This window comes from Schistocerca americana, chromosome 3, assembly GCF_021461395.2.
Source record: "Schistocerca americana isolate TAMUIC-IGC-003095 chromosome 3, iqSchAmer2.1, whole genome shotgun sequence".
NCBI classification, from domain to species: Eukaryota; Metazoa; Arthropoda; class Insecta; order Orthoptera; family Acrididae; genus Schistocerca; species Schistocerca americana.
In genome coordinates this window covers 178790178-178804825 of record NC_060121.1, presented here as the reverse complement: position 1 = coordinate 178804825, position 14648 = coordinate 178790178, and positions in this window count along the sequence as shown.

The following is a 14648-nucleotide window of genomic DNA, read 5'->3' as shown; positions in this document are numbered from 1 at the left end:
TAGCACGTCAAAAATGCTATCTGCGTTACCTCTGTGACAAACTAGTATGCCAAACTTGGATGTACTGAGTTACCATAATAATATAAAATACCATGTACGCTGGCCTTAACACATACCTGTCATTCAATCTCACTTCCAGAATAAGCTTACTAGATTAACACAGAATATCAGTTCTGTCCTGCGGTATTGGCCTCTTTCCGGTGGGCCGCTCTTTCAAATACGCACGCCTCCAGTTATTCGCCGTGTTTCCTACAGCCGCCACCGCGGTGCGAGGGCGCTGCCTGGCACGAACGATTACGCCGCTGCCAAGGAGATGCAAGCATCCACTCTCCGGAGCTCCAGCAGCGCGTCTACTTAAATTCTAACATCCATGCACTGAGCCCATTATGTGTGTCTGCGAGTTGAACAACATTTATAGACTTTCATAGCGGCCAGGGCTCGACAACTTCTGAATAGACATTGTATTACAGAGTGACAGATTTATGAATCCTTTGTATCTGTACATATTTCTGCATTCAAATCTACTGTTGGCAAGTGACGCTGAACCTGAAGCAACAAAGTTATGAATCATTTTAGTATCTGATATTATACATAGAATAAATTAATACATGAACTCTCTGTTCATGAACGGCATCGGTTCCTTGCTCCTGTATTCACTAAAGAACAACACAGGGTGCAAAGGAAGTCATAACATTTCCTATGTGATCATTACCTCTCGTCATTCAACTCACGGTTTCACGTTCGTGATGTTGTGCAGTCCACGTGTCTTATGAGTCTGCAACATTTGTACTTCAGCCGCGTTTGGATGTGGTAGTTGACGTTCTTGATATAGTCCTTGGAAAAGGCCGAAAAATTTCTTAGAAAGTGCATTTCATTTGTTCGACAATTTGTGAGATCGTTCCAGTACTTTCTGTTCTACATGGAACACACTCTCCCTCTTCTTCCTTTTATCAGCGTTTTCCCATTGTTCTGCGGTTTTCTTTAGATAATTTAAGGCAAAGTCACCGACTGCTGAATAACTCCTCTTGCTCTCTTAAGGCCACGTTACTGTTTCTTCAATTAACCTTCGGCGGCCCTAATTATACAGGACCTATACGGAGGGCAGTCGAGTAGTGTCATTCAGCAACTATGTAGGAAAGTTAATCCAACAGCAACAGAGAGTTATTTAAACCTTGTCCAGGAACAAGAGTGGTAAGATAGTGCCGATAACATAGATGAAAAATACAATGCTTTCCTTAACACATTTCTCGTGCCTTGGAGAGTTGCTTTCCATTAGAACGTTCTAAGCGTGGTACTAGCAGTAATAGGCAGCCCAAGTGGCTGACTAGTGGGATAAGGATATCTTGTAGAACAAAGCAGGAATTATATCAAAATGTCAGACGTAGTCACAATCAAGCTACAGTAGCCCATTAAAAACAGTATCGGAAACATCATTAGGAAGGCAAAGACTATGTGGTATGCAAATAGAATAGCTAATTCACAGGATAAAATGAAAACCATATGGTCAGTTGTGAAGGAAGTGTCTGGTCAGCAACACAAGGTCGACGATATAAAGTCAGTTCGTAGTAAAAATATTTCTATTACTGATAAATAAAATATATGTACAGTATTTAACAATCATTTTCTGAGCATTGCTGGTGAATTAAATGAAAATTTTGTTTCTACAGGAAATCATATAACTTTCTTGATGTCTGAAATACTCCTCTGTGATACAAACAAGAGGGAGATTGAGTCAATAATTAAATCATAGAAGACTAAGGACTCTCATGGTTATGATGCAGTGTCTAGCAGAACATCAAAGTACTGTGCTGCACGTGTTAGCCCTGTATTTAGCCATATTTGTAATTTTTCCTTTAGGAATGGTCAGTTTCTGAGTGATTAAAGTACTCAGTAGTAAACCCGCTTTATAAAAAGAAGGAAAGGGATAATGTAGATAATTTTAGACCTATTTATATCCTATCAGTGTTTGGAAAAGTTTTTGAAATGGCTGTGTATGTAAGGATAATTGATAATTTTACATCACACGATTTGCTATCAAATGTACAGTTCGGCTTTAGAAGTCGTTTAACAACTTAAGATGCTTTGTTCTCTTTTCTCTGTGAGGTGCTGCATGGGCTAAACATAAGTTTCGAACGCTTGGCATATTTTTTGATTTAACTAAGGCATTTGGTTGTGTTGATCACAAAATATTGCTCCGGAAGTTGGACCATTACGGAATACTGGGAGTAGCTCACAGTTGGTTCACCTCTTAATTTAGCAGCAGGCAGCAAAAGGTCATTATTCACAATGTTGATAACGGCTGTGATGTGGGGTCTGAGTGGTGTCACTTATTTATATAAATGATATGCCCTCTAGTATTACGGGTAACTCTAAAATATTTCTGTTTGCTGATGACACTAGCTTGGTAGTAAAGGATGTTGTGCGCAACTTTGGCTCGGTTTCAAATAGTGCAGTACATGACCTAAGTCCACGGCTTGTAGAAAATAAACTAACGCTAAATCGCAGTAAGACTCAGTTTTTACAGTTCCTAATATACAATTCAACAAAACCTGACGTTTTAATTGCATAGAACGGGAATATGATTAGTGAAACTGAACAGTTCAAATTTCTAGGTGTTAAGATAGATAGTAAGCTGTCGTGGAAAGCCCACGTTCAGGATCTTGTTCTAAGACTTAATACTGCTATTTTTACTATTCGAGTGGTATCAGAGGTGAGTGATCGTTCGACACGAAAATTAGTCATCTTTGCTTATTTTTACTCGCTTATGTCATATGGTATTCTATTTTGGAGTAACTCTTCCCATTATAAAAGGATATTTTTGGCTCAGAAACTGGCGGTTCGGGCAATAAGTGGTGTAAGTTCACGAACCTCTTGTCGACCCCTGCTCACGAGTCTGAGTATTTTGACATTGGCTTCTCAATATACATACTCCTTACTGTCAGTTCTTGTTAGCAATATTAGCTTATTCCCAAGAATAAGCAGCTTTCACTCGGTTAATATTCGGCAGAAATCAAACCTGCATTTGGATCGGACTTCCTTAACTCTTGTGCAAAAAGGTATGCAATATACTGCTGCATCCACTTCCAATAAGCTACCACTCGAATTCAAAAATCTTAGCAGTAATCCTCGCCCTTTCAAATCGAAACTGAAGAGTTTCCTCATTGGTCATTCCTTCTATTTTGTCGAGGAGTTCCTTGAAAAATTAACCTGATTCTTATTTTATTGTTGATTGCGTTTACTTAAACTTATGGACTGACTTTTTTCGAGTTCATAAACATTTACTTTTATCTGTTATTACTTTTATGTTGTAATTTCATGTAGTGACACGTTCCATGACATTGGAGATTTGCTCCCCAATGTGGACCTACGGAACTTGACGTGTAAATAAAATAAATAAATAATGAACTCGTTAATGACAGCTTGAAATGACTTCCAATATCTGTCCCATGTATGATGCACTCTGTGACAGTAGATATGGCAAAGTTTCCCCACTTACCCGGATCACTCTCTCAGCTGGTTCGAAGAGGGGTGCCATAATGAAAGAAACACCGGTTGAATCCGTAGTCTCCTTACCATCTGTACCCAAAACTTTGACTTGAACTGCAGCTGTTCTGGGAGATTACTTCATTCACTGAAGAAATTTGGTGCAAAGAATGTTTTCCAAATGCAGGAACAACTGTCCAGGGGCGTGAATGTAACGTATTTTGATGTTAATTGTATCGTCACGAAAATGTACGCAAATATGGCATAATCTATGGACTGGCCCAAACAGTTCAGTGGCTGCGACATCTCGTAATGGAATACATCGGATCTGCGTTGGACATTCTCCTCGACTTTGCCTTTTGACAGACCTTGCAGTCTGACAAAACGTGACGTATCCTTTTCGGCATAGTATTACAATGACATGGCACTTTCATCTTTTGACAGTAATCTGTGTACTCCAAAATGCCCATATGCTAAGTGAACAACCCAGATTAATTTGGTAATTAATTCCTCGTGGATAACTGTTAACTAACTAGAGCCCCTGGATTCCCTGGTTTGAACTATACATCATCTCTAAGTAAATAGTACTGCCACAGAGCAGCATGGTTTCCTTCTTTCCATTTCACTGTAATGTCGTATCGTATAGGGCCCTTATCTAGTTTTTAAACGATTTGTTCAGGTGACGTTGTCACGTAAATCTACCTTCAGGTAAGGCAGACAAATTGCCGTCACCTTAGCCAAAGGGTGGTAAATGTTCGTGTGTCCGTGACAACGCATCCACAATCGTATACTATTTACCTGGGATACATTCGGTAATAAAGCGGAACTCTTGCGGATAGAGGGACCGATGTGCAAGCCTCCCATGAGAGATTTTGGCACGCATGAGTAATTTCAATGTTTGATGCCCTGCGTATACTTTCGTTGTTCTTCCAAACAAATAGCATCTAAATTTCGTAAATGATCACACAATGGTCAAGACCTCCCATTCAGTAACACTAGTTACGTTTGTACCTGGTGACATGACTAACAAAAGAAGTAGTCTTCCAAGATACGGGCTGATCTCCGTCGATTTCTTGAAATGAAATCACCCTGACACTGCTTCTCGAACTGTCGGTCATAATACAGAACGGTTTACTAAGGTCTGGGTGAGTCAAAACCGGTGCACTAATTCTGCTTTTGCGGCTTGGTCCCACTTCCCTGGCTCATTTTTTCCAGACAGTTGGCATAATCGTTGGGTTCACACAATTCTCGATCCAATAACTCACTTTAGAAATTTAGTAACCGTAAGAAAGCTCTCATCTGTTTCTTAGTCTTTGGCTCTGCATACTCTCTAATTACCTTCATCTTCTACGGATCAGGTTGGATCCTGCCTGGAGAAATTATATGGCCCAAAATCTTTAAGCTTTGCCTTCAAAATTTCGACTTCTCCTGATTGACGGTTATACCCGCTCGTTCTAAGGCACTTAACACCTGATCGAGAGTTAATGACGTTCGTATCAAGATTTTTCAGCGATTAGAACTACGTCAGTGTATACGGTAACTTTCGATTTCAACTCGTCCGTACGAATAGTAACAAGACCACGTAAAAATGCAGCAGAAGACAAGCTGGTGCCGAAAAGAAGGTGTCTGACACGTTCCACAGTACAGCCTGTATTGCTTGCATTGAGAGTGTAACATGATCTGCCAGTAGGTGGTCGCAGATCAACAGAGGGTAGTACTCAGACCCTGTGATTCTGTTGTAACAACGTGTGCATGCTCTTGGCCTTGTCTGTTTCAGGTAGAATTATTGCAGTAATCTGCCTAGAGTCTGAGAGTAGGCGGACTTTCACCTCTCTTCGGAACCATGAGTAAGGTCCTGTTGTACAAGCTCACGGCTCTCTCAATTATCATTTCTCTCATCATACCTTGGATATCTCTTTCTACACTTTCCTTCTACGCTACGGGAATAGAATAATGTCTTACAAAAACTTTCGATCGCCTTATGTTTTAGCAGTACCTGTCATAACGTTTTCTTGTTCAGCCTCGGGCACACCTCTAATACGACAAGTGTTTTCCCTCAAAACATCAGCAAGACTACTATTTTTTTGTTGCTCTTCCAGATCCTGTTTGCAATTTAGGTTCAGCAATAAACTTTAAGACAACTAGTCTCTAACTCTTTCCTTATAATACAATCTGCGAACCGTATCCTCCCTTTCACTCCCTTTACACTGAGCACTATCTGCCCACAATCAGTGTCCAAGATCACCATGTTGGAGACTAAGATATCAACACCTAATATCATTTCGGTATTTACAGACACCTCACTTATTAAACTGACTTCAATGCCTTGACACTTGAAATCCATCCCAGCTTGCCTCTTCACTTCAGTGCTTCTACCAAAACTCGCTACCTTCACTTTGCTTCCTTGACTCGAAAATTCGGTCAGACTCCTAGTACTTCACACCACTAAAATGCACTCTCACTTCCAATCGAGAAGGGGCTTCCTGTGTCAAAGATACAATACAAGGTCAATTACCCAACAGACATACCTATCATTGCATTCATTGTTGGTACTCTCCCACTTTCCATCTCCTCTATAAGAATTCCTCTCATGACTTCCCTGGCAACAAAATTAACGCAAAATTTTCGCGCTGATGTTACTTTTCCGATTGCGTCATATTCCACCCCTGTTATTTGTCATTGTGAGGTTGATGGACTGATTTCATATTGGCTACTGCTTGGGTCTGCTTATCGAGTCTTTACTCCCGCTGGAGCCACAAAGGTATTGATACTGTTTGTCGATTCCAGTCCCCATTCATCCATATTTTCGAAGTTCCGTCAGTTCCACTTTCTCCCATTAGGGGCATCTCTGCGACAACTCTTCCCTCTTTCCGTCATCGTTACCCCGATTCCAATTCCTGTTATGATATGGGTTCCGGACTCCTTCAGTCCTTCCTTGTTTGTGCGTTTTCTCGAGTCCATTAAACCTACTATAACTACATCCTCTATGTCGAGGTGGATTCTCATAGTAGTTTGATCCATACTGCCCATCATTTTGCAAATTACCTCAGATTCATACTCCAACTCCTGCAATAAACTATTAAGAGCCTCGATGTAGTCTTCGTATCGTCCGCCAATATGATGTGCCGAAAATGTCTTGGCGAATTAGTTCCTCCGGTCTATACGAATTGTATAGTGATTGACATGGTTGCATCATATGTTCAAAGAACTTAATGGAACGGGGGAATCTCGTGGGGCTGTAATGTGGCATCATTATTATTCCCTATCTCACTCAGTCCTGTGCGGCCTCCAACCAATACGAGGACAAGACTCTATTACAAAACTCCTGGAAAGTAGCAAAAATCCCTAGCAAAATACCGCATTCTTACTGTAAGTTCCGCTTATAGGTACGTTCAAGCAAAATCCATTCGATATGCATCTGGTCACGTGAAAGATAGAGAGCACTGAACTTGGTCCGCCGGCTGGAGTGGTCGAGCGGTTCTAGATGCTACAGTCTGGAACCGCGCTACCGCTACGGTCGCAGGTTCGAATCCTGCCTTGGGCATGGATGTGTGTTATGTCCTTAGGTTGGTTAGGTTTAAGTAGTTATAAGTACTAGGGGACTGATCACCTCAGAAGTTAAGTCCAATAGTGCTCAGAGCCACTTTTTTTTTTTTTTTTTTTTTTAACTTGGTCCAAACAAGACCAGGGTGGAAGCCATTCGGAAAACTGCGAAACACCTCGAATTTTCTCACAGACAGGAATGTTTGTAATCAAACCCTTGCTTCTCCTGTCTCGACGAATGTCCTCCAACATGTCTCCCATATCGCAAACAGGGTCCAAAACCACGAATGCTCGTAGTGTCTCATAGTGTTCCTCGTGTTCGAAAACGTCACGAACTAGTTCATTCCACCCTTCGCTATATATATTAATTCCACTACCGTTCGGATGACCTAGCTTCTTTTCTGCCTGTTCCAGACGGATATACAATTCACTGTCAAGCTCCTGGGTCGCCGACTGATGTCATACTGCACTTGCTTAAACTTTAATAACGATCTAATCTCTCCTGACTCAGAATTCTGAATGGATTGTGTGCCTTCTCCACTTCCCTCTGCATTAGCTAAGTCTTTAACATTCTCCCCCAACGTACTAGGTTCGTCTTTCAGATTTAGCTTTTAGTCCGTAATGGTCAATCTCAGCCATTCGGATATCGATTCTAATCCCTGAATTCTGATGGCTTGTTCGAACACTTGGTCCTTAAGAGTTCCAGCCTAAATTTTCATTACAGATTTTATTTGTAATCTCTTCCTTATACCTTTTCCGTGATTCACTTAAGGCTTCCTAGTCACACCACATCCTTCCCTCGCTTTCCTGCCATTTACTTTGTTCGCTTTCGATTATCATGATCCTCTCCTCTCACTTCTTGGTCTTTACTTACCGTTCGATCCTTATTTCTTTCAAGAACTGAACGGCAAAATTTCTAAATTGCTCGTCCAAAATCAATTTGTTCCTCATCAGTTTTCGCCGAAAGCTGTTCATCCTTTTCCCTACACTCCTTTGCACAACTTTATTGCCGACTTTTTAATTTCATTAATATTGTATCTATCTTTTCCTGCTGAATTTTTAGTTCGCTTAATTGTCCGCTTATACCCGGGCACATACTCATCATTAAATTCTTAAGGCAGTGCATTAGCAGTACTTGGTTAGCAGACTCACTAGCCAACACATTTTAGCCCGGAATTTGCTGGTCTGTTGCCGCACTGTCCATGGATACAGACCTTGATACCCCAGCTTAGTTATTAGTTTCTGTACAGTTTCATCCTGTAGCTGTACCACTGCCAACACACACAGAATCCTGACTAAAAGCCGTGGTCTCCTGTACACTAAACAGAGCTCTACGTTCTAGCCTTTCTCCTCCATCGTCAATTCTGACATATATATTTTCCAATAGTTCGTCGCCTACTTTCCCTTCTTCTCACACTATATATCAACGTTCTCTCAATAGCGTCTATTCTTATTTTTCTAGAACTGCGAGAAACCGTACCGAAAGTTTGTTCAGACAATAAAATAATTATGACCAACTGCACATACACTAAATTTTTCAAAAATATGAGCAGGTTCTCCGATACATAATAAACACTGAGACAGTAATACGGTCCAAAAATTTGTCACATGCAATATATTCACAACAAAATAATTCCCAAAAATTTCAGTATAGAAGATATGTAGGTACATTTCATTACAACGCTGTACAAACAACGCAGGAAGACAAAGAAAAATAGTCGGACACCTGAAAGGAAACACATTCGGTAAGTACATCCTTGCGCGACCTGATTATTTCTTAGGAGGCTCCAGTGAATCAAGAGGATTCGCCCTGAATAAAGTTCTGATGTCAGGGGAGCGATGGGGGGGGGGGGGGGGGGGGGGGTTGGGTTGGAGATGTACGTAAGTCTTCAGATTCTGAAATGTGCAGAGAAGTGACTCCACATTCGAGTATCAATATAATTGGACGTAGTGGAAGGTGTACGCTCTACTAGTTGATTATGAAATGATTATAGTAAGGAAACTTTTAATCCACATGTGAAATAGGATCTGAACTATCAAGACAGTTTACGTATGCACATCACAGCATCAGATGATTGATCATTAGAGGGTTGCTAACATTACTTGTACCGATCTCGCATGTGTGCACCATGGCAAAAGAGGAAGCGGCAAGGGAAACGTAAGTACTTTCCTCAAGAACAGCTGGCGCACTGAGCCCGTGTACTTAGATAATACCAGAAATAACTGCAGAAATCATAATATTATAACTGCCAGACGGTTAATCATACATTAAAAGGAAGTCAAAACCACACATTACTCTACACTCCATTTGTGAACTAAGAATCAGAAAGGTAATGGGATCAGAGAATTCAGCTAAAGAAAAATTTGCGTATTAGGCGAGCAAAGCCTAGTTACGGCGATCACACAACCGGCATAGCAATGCTTACCACCAAGTAGTCGGGGTCGTCTCTGAGATCACTGTGATCGCCCACCTGGACCCGAGATACTCTTAAGTCCATCTGTGGTCATCAGAAGGCACCTCACATCAAAGTCTTGCTCCTGCAGCCCTCGCACCCGATTCCGGAGTCCTTCCTCTTTCGAATCTAAAAACCGAATGTCTTTTTCCACACGGTATTTGAGTTCAACTTTACCTCTGCTTAAAAAACGCTCGTGGTAATTCGCTGGCCACTGGCTTAGCAAGAGCAACCGCTGCGCCAATTCGATGATTCACAGCTTATTGTTTATCTCCGTTCCACGTTAATTTCTAATGCTCGTTCAATACGTTGCAGAGAAGCAGAAATCCTGGCAACCACTTCTATAGAACTCGAATGGAAAATTACCAGGTAAGACAGAGAGAGAGAGAGAGAGAGAAAGACGATAATAAAAGAGAGAGACAGAGAGCGCTTGTTTGTGACACCCGAACTCGGGCGCCAACTTGGCGGAGGAAGTCGGTCTTCTCTTAGATAATTTCCGACGTCAGAACTTCAAGGAGGGTCTTTACTTTCATTATTTGAGTCGAGCCGTGTCCTAGTGCCTGTCCGGGAAAAATAATTTGTTTTATCACACCCTCTCTCGCCGCCAGCGGACGACGCTCTACCGAACGTTCCCATTGGTGGTAGATACACAGAATGCTTAGCTACTGCAGTCTGGCGGTCGTCAATGCCCCATCCAAGGATAGCCTTTTCCGACCTCGGCTCGGGCCTCCTACAGCGAATGATGCAACTCGTGGCCATTGACATAGAGGGCGTCCGATGGGGCACCGCTTCTGTGGTGCGGAGACGCGTCCATAGCTACTGATGCGTCTTTCGTCCAAAGGTACTTGCACCGCCGCAGCCTGTCTCAGAGCTGAGGCTAGGAGCCAACATTTACGGAGTTCATAAACGAATCGAATAATAAAATTAACAAGAACCACTCTTACACTGTCTAGGCAAGGAAATACTAATAAAATAAGTGGGTGGAGAAAGAGAATCTTATGCTTTTTTCTTATGCAACTGTTTATGCTAATCATAATCTTCTCACTCAGAGAGAACGGTAATCAAATAAATCACATAAATAGAGACTTACCTCAATGCAGCAACCTATCTGTCAATTTAGTAAGATCCTTACATCGTTAGAGGAGCAATGGCCGTAGCTTGGTTTTATTTATTTATTTATTTTATAGATTAACTCGAAGGCCGTTAATTTTAAACCAGTTTACTACCGCTGGAAACGCCTTATTTACTAACTCACCTAACATAGTCCGTGACAGTGAGGTGTTATTAACTGATATAATGGTGTCATCTGCAACCACAGTGACTTTTCCATGTTCTGTACATAGTAGAAATCATTAATGAGTATCAGAAAAAGCAGAGGTCGCAGTACTGAGCCTTCAGAATAGATTTGTGATCCAAATTCAGTGAGTTTCAACTACCTCAAGCGGTGCATTGGATTCATGCCTATGAGCGCAGCAAAAAACACTTGTTGTAATCTGGCAACGCCTAAGAACCTGAAAGCCGGCCTTAGATCTACAGTTACAGAATATCGGGCAAGAATTTTCTTCTTTATACGTTTGTCATGCTCTGTCAAACACAACAGATAATTGAATCAGTGTTAGAACTACATTAATAATTTGATCCCTTATTAATGTTAGAAATCTCATATTTCATCCCATATTTACTAGCTAAGGCCAGTAATATGAATTACTTCGGTTATTCTTAGACTTGAGAAAGTTTGATTGCTAACATTAGGACAAGCAATACGAAAGATACTGATATACAAGTCTTATTACTACACAGACTATGTGCTAATTGTCTTTGGGTTAAATCTTGAGTTTTGTCGAGGTGCCTCATTGACTGAATGTAAATAACATTCAGTAATACTACATACGGAGACACCAAGATAAAATCAACATAATTATTTGGCTGGATGAATACGTTGGGTGCACTATAATGGACATCGTTTAAGTTTTTTCGGAAAGAGCAAGACGATGAACAGAACCAATGCTTACTAAAAATTTTAAGATAAAATACAGCACATGAGGGATGAAGTGACTTGGAAAAATCGGAAAGAGACTGTCCTGGCCTGAACAAAACAGACACATTCTACAAACAAAAAGTTACAAGGGCTTGTGACAACGTTATTGTCTCATACTGGAACAAGTTAAATTTCATGGAATGAGAAGGAAACATACGTGGAAGGAAATGGAAATTACACATTCTCACAGTCGCTATGGGGAGTCACTTGGACAACAATATTTTAACTCGTTGTTGTGTAGCGATGCAAGAGGTATCAAATCTGTCATAAAAGTCCGTAAATTACTCAACTGATAGTATTTTTCAGTACAGGTATTTCGTTAATTCCAAGCAAGAATCAATTCGTGACATTATCGTCCAGGCAATAATCTGAATCCGTTTTAGAAGACTAACAGTTTCTTTCACGGGATAAAATTTTATTAATTACGAAATACAATTTCTTGAAGTTTATTTTGAATAGGAAATGTTTAGTTAGTAACTGAATGTCATAATTTATCTGTTTAATATAAAGATGTTTTGATTTTTGTGTGCATGTAAAGAGTGTGAATTTATGTGCGGCTTTTATTCTTAGACGAGTCACCACTTAGACTGCTAAAAGTGCGCGTGTACAGTTCGCTGACCTGTGCGGTGAATTTCATTTTGTTATTTTGAGCCGAATACAGACAAATCCAGTTTCATTTAGACTTTACGTGAGATAGACACGTCGCGATATTATAAAAAATCGTCTAGCCCATCAGGCAAAATTTAAACCTGCGCGCTAGATTTGAAACACGTAACATGCTATTGAGTAGAATTGGAAGGAAAATCAGCAGTGGCCGTATTTTGTTGTTTTATTGTCATCAAAATCGATTTTCGGTCACTTAGTGACCATCCTCAGTGCTGTAATATACAATTAAAATTGGTAGGCACTGGTATCAAGCTATAACCACAAGCTTAGAGCGATCACATCAGCTTGTGGTTATAGCTTGATACCAGTGCCTACCAATTTTAATTGTATATTACAGCACTGAGGATGGTCAGTAAGTGACCGAAAATCGATTTTGATGACAATAAAACAACAAAATACGGCCACTGCTGATTTTCCTTCCAATTCTATCCACTATTTGATTGTGGTGCACACAACACGCCATAGAGTCGCCAATCAATGCTAGTGAGTGATTGAGCTTTCCATTAAATCGCGTATGATAATTGCAATCGTGCTTGGACTTAATGCACGAAGTATGAAATTACTTTTCGAGACAAACACTGACTATATATGTGTCAGAAAGAACAGATACCATCTCTATACATATATATAGTTAAGGCTCATCGACCATTTGACCATCTTCTTCTGTGCAGATGCACAAATATTGCCAGAACTCTTAAGCGAATCGGCAAAAAGCCGCAAGTAATCCGTATAATAGGCAGGGGCACTATGAATATAGTGCGAGACAATAAGTTGAGAATGTGGGTCTCACGGCAGGCTTGCCAGAGATAAGTCCCTGAGGTCGCACTATCCTCTGTGTCCTCGGTGGCTCAGATAGATGCCGGCACTGTAGCTCGGCGTGTTCGGTCAGAGGGTTTAGCTACCCTCTGTAATAAAAAAAACTGAGTGAACGGATCAACGAACAGCCTGAATGAGTGTCATCGGACGTCCGCCACGAACAAATTCAACGAATAATATAGAACAAGATCAACAAAAAAATGGATGGAGCGTCTGCCATGTAAGCAGGAGATCCCGGGTTCGAGTCCCAGTCGGGACACACATTTTCAACTGTCCCCGTCGACTTATATCTTAGCCTGTATGCAGCTTGGGGTATTATTTCATTATAATTTCATACAAACACTGGTTTTGATAAAAACGAACCGAAAATTTATTCAAAATATCGAGGTTCTGTTTTAATTAGGACACTTATCACCTTGTTGATAACGTTGTTTAGCAACACTGTAATGCAAATCAATTCATTCGTATGAACAATTTGCAGCACAATACGTCCCATTAAACATACAAAGTGTTACACGGAATTTGCTGATCGAATGAGAGTATAAGAGTGTTGTTTTCCAGGAATGGCAATAAACCAACGGTTTCAAAAGTTAACTTACCAACTGTTGTGTAATCTCATTGATATTGCATTTCACTGAGGAACACTATTCTTATTGATAAATGAACGTTAATTGCAAGTAGATTTTGAATACTCACCAACACTGCCAAGCAGCAGTTCACATCACAACCAGTAATAAATGCCAATATAACTCAACGGGCATTACTTCATTAAAACAGTGCAATCAGCTTCAAATTCTAGGATAAACTGTACCAGGAGGAATTATTAAAAACTTGGGGACGTGTAATAGGTTTATCCTAACACTTCTATCATACATCGTTATTTCACATTAACTGGACACATTATTAGTCGGAAACGAATTCACCCACAACAGATTGTCCCACGCCACTAGCAAACTTTTACAGTAGAGCTCGATAGTTCGAGTTTCCAATAACCCGAGCCTCTTTTTTTTTTTTTTTTTTTTTTTTTTTAAGAAAAAAGGTTGCAACGATCTACTTTATTTTTTTTCTGACATGATAAATAATGAAAACATCATTGCAAAAGATAGATAGGGAGAGTACAGCTCAGTGACAAAGCAGACAACAATGCAATCAACACCGACGATTAGCTCGCTGCGTTGTTGCACGAACATCTGTTGTCAGTATGGCACGAAATACCCCGACTGCTGCCGGTTGCTACTGATCAAAACTGGGGAGTTCATACGCTGCTGTAGTTCCCAGTACCTGTACTGTACAGTGTTGTGTGTCGTTTTGTTTGTTGACTGTGTGTTCCGTTGTACACCTTACAAAGATGAGTGCTGTAGCAAAATAGAGGAAATTTCTGCCTTTGCATCTAAAATTAGAAGCACTAAGACGACTTGACAAAGGAGAAACAATAAAAAAACTTGCTCTCGAATACGGTGTCGGTGAAGTTACTGTTGGTGACTGGCGAAGAAACCGACTTAAATTGGAACAGTTTCCTTCACAGAAATGCTCACACGAATCTCTCAGTCGAAGAAGTATAAAGAAGTCAGACTTCTAAAAAAACAAGTGAGGCATTGTTCATGTGGTTTACCCAACAGAGACAGAAGGGAGATCCGATTTCTGGCCCA